The sequence below is a fragment of the Cyprinodon variegatus genome, unplaced genomic scaffold (genome assembly GCF_000732505.1).
Source record: "Cyprinodon variegatus isolate N-32 unplaced genomic scaffold, C_variegatus-1.0 Scaffold126, whole genome shotgun sequence".
Lineage (NCBI taxonomy): Eukaryota > Metazoa > Chordata > Actinopteri > Cyprinodontiformes > Cyprinodontidae > Cyprinodon > Cyprinodon variegatus.
The window spans coordinates 124158-127556 of NW_015150579.1; the positions used below are offsets into that span (position 1 = coordinate 124158).

General features: G+C 44.4%; 1 pseudogene; it reads right to left on the bottom strand.

Annotated features, from left to right (window-relative positions):
- Positions 1-1962: 1962 nt before the first annotated feature.
- Positions 1963-2598, bottom strand: LOC107085481 (annotated as a pseudogene).
- Positions 2599-3399: the final 801 nt, after the last annotated feature.

The following is a 3399-nucleotide window of genomic DNA, read 5'->3' on the forward strand; positions in this document are numbered from 1 at the left end:
TAGAACTGACCCCCAAACTCATTCCTTTCAAGAGTGGATTGAATTTACGTCTGACGTAATAATTGTTTCATTATGTTCTGTCTCACTATAGACTATACATAATGGACGATTAAAGCAGTTTTTGCTTACTTAAACTTTATTGGCGTGCCGACATCTACACTCTGCAGTAGCCACGTTATCCGAACATTCCCGTCTGCTGTGCAACCTCTAAATCCGTCCCCCGTGCAACAGTGCTTAATAAACAATCCTATTGTTACAGATAGATAGATAGATAGATAGATAGATAGATAGATAGATAGATAGATAGATAGATAGATAGATTTGCCTTAACGAGACCATGAATTTTATATGCTTTTTTATTTGTTTTGTTTCATTGTCACTCGCTGTTGTTTGATTTGTCAAATTGGTTTTGCAGCCTTGAAGGTTTTGATAATAGAGGGGCTGTTCAGCCTTCTGTCGTCAAACCTTAGACTGTTTGCTCTAAATGAATACAAATAAGTCAACATAACATGATGAGCTTGAAATAACTGTAAGACAACTTAATGACAGACAATGCCATTCCAACAAATGCTGCGTGTCTGCAAACAGAACTATGCTTACACCCTAAAAATATTCTCACAGGTATGTATTCTATTCTATTGACTCAAAAATGAGACTGGCCTAAGATTTATGACAACTTTTAGACAATTGCATGAGAATGCCTTCTTAAAATTAACTGATCCTACTCGCCAGACCATTCTGTAAAATCCACAATTCAAAACATCTCTTGCATTGTGGCCCATTGCTTTGCGATGTGCAAGAATGAACAGCAAAAGAAAGATGACAAAGAAGGGGGCTGAACCCCAGACAGTTAGCAGACCGTCTCAATCTCAGGAAGAGTTTGAAAACAGAGCTTCTCAACCCAGCTGTGGTATGATTTTTTCGGAGCGTCTGCTGAGTCTGAGGGCCTGATCTTAAAAAATTCACAATAAGGGACTAAACTTCCTTAGGCAAATTTTTTTTAATAAGTGCAATAAGTGTGCATCCTGCGGGTGATCTACAAAAATTGCTAGATCCCTTTGCATAGGTAGCTTATCTCAAAGTGCTAGGAACAAAAGTAAGGAACAAAATAATGAAAATAAAGTTAAATATTAAAGAACCATTATAGTGCAAATCTACAAAACATAACCTTGCTTCATGCTTAGTTGAAGCAAGGAAGAAAAAAACAGTGTCACATGACTAATAGGTGAACATTTTTGTCCCCTATGTCTCTTTGAATGCTCTTTTAATAATCTATTTTTCTTTTATAAACGTGACAGTATTTAATGTTCAGTCATTTTTCTGGTAACAATGAAGAATAACCATCATTTATAAATGTAAAGAGATAATTTATTAGTGATTGAAATATAGTTTATTAATGTTTTATAACCATTTACAAAATGGATCTTAGCCATTTATAATATGCTGAATACAATAAGGGATATCGCAACTGGCCCACCTTTACAGATACTTGCCCCTGCACCATCTGTGTGCCAGTGGCATCGCTCTCTCTCTCTCTCTCTCTCTCTCTCTCTCTCTCTCTCTCTCTCTCTCTCCTTCCATCAAGGCATCACTAGGTCTCTGTGACTGGAATAGGAGTTGGGTAAGTTCAGCAGGTTGTCAAATGGGCACCCCCCTTCACTGGTGTTAAGTTGATTTAAGCCTATGACACCTCGGAGGGGCTCAACGGCAGATCCAGCGTCCTGGACCCACCCCTACTGAATGCCACCCAACTCTATATTCAGTTCACTCATTGCTGCGGTTCTGCCAGCACTGAGTGAACTGGATCCAAATCCAGCGAGATGACTCCTCCGCCCGCTTAGTGGCGTTGGCTACAAGCCACTTCCTGGCCAGCCCTTCAATTCATTGCAGTCCAAGGGTTCTCCAAAGCGACCATCCAGCAAAGCCTCTGCAGCCCACCTCCACTGGGAGATTCCAGATCTTCTATCTATTTTGCTGGCTCTCTAGGATGAGGGCTTGGTACTTATTGAGCTTACGCTCATAGGCCTCCTCCATTCTCTCTTACCAGGGGATAGTCAGCTCGATGAGCACCACCTGCTTGGTACCTTTAGACCACAGAACAATATCTAGTCTCAGGCTAGTGTGGGCTATCTCCTCAGGGAATTTGAACTGCTTCTTTAGGTCTGCCCGCATCTCCCAGTCATTTGCTGTGGCCAGGACCCCCTTGCTCCTCCCTCCTGCAACTCCACTTTCTCCTGCCCTGGTAAAATGTATGAAACAAGGCCCTTTGGACAGCTGTCTTGCCCTTTTCCTTGCCTGCTCGATGCCGTCGGCCAATTGAGCAAGGATCTGGTCATGACGCCACCGGAACTTGCCATCTGCTAAGCTTGAGTGACATGGAGAGAGGACGTCCTCAAGGTTAGCCGTCCTTCCGCAGAGCTTACAGCTTGGGCTCTTGACCATTCCCCAAGTGTCCAGGTTTGAGGGAGTAGGTAGGACATCATAAACAGAGCATAAAAGGAACTTGATGCGGTGGCCTTCCATGCTCCAGATGTCCTGCCAAGTAAGAGCCCTCTCTCTCACACTCTCCCATCTAGTCCAGCTGCCTTGTTTGTTCATGGCTACAGCCTTGACATGCCAGCTTTCGTCCTCCACCTTTCTGACCTCTTTCTGCACCAAGCCTTCCCTGGGCTACTGACCCGACAATGTCTGCATGATGCAGTCTGTCCTCGGCCTCCTTTAATGCTCTGCTGGCTGACCACTTTCGGCCTGTCCAGATGACGATTTCTGCTTGACGTACTCTCTCGTCTTTGCTGTCCCGCAGCCTGGCGTGTTTTTGTCGCCTTGTACTCTTCCACCACTGATGTTATTGGCAGGCCAATGGAGCAAAGCTTTTTGGGATGCCCAACCATCTCCTCAGGTAGGTGTTCAGCTTTCTCTCCAGTCCCTCAACAGTGGAGACAGGTACCTCTTAGACCAGGAGAGGCCAGAGCAGTCTGGGGAGAACCCCACATTGGTAACCCCAGGGTTTGTACTTGCTCGGGAGGCCGCTCTTCTCAAGAGATGTCATCCAAGTTTCTGCCTGGCTAAGCAGCTCCTTCACACTCTGCCTGTCATTGACGTCCGCCCTGTACCACTTCCCCAAGCACTTCACAGGCTTTTCTTGGACAGTTGGGATGGTGTTCTCTCCGATTTTGAAGTGGTACCGATCCTGAACCAAGTCCTCCAGAATCCACCTTCCTTCTGGTACTGATCTTGCTGTTAGGGTGAGATCGTCCATAAAGATAAATTCAATTACTAACCCTAATTAATCTTGCCCTGTCATGTTGAACTTACCCTAACACTAACATCTGTGAACTTAATACCTTAATAAATGATCCATCTACCGTATTTTCACGACTATAAGGCGCACTTAAACGT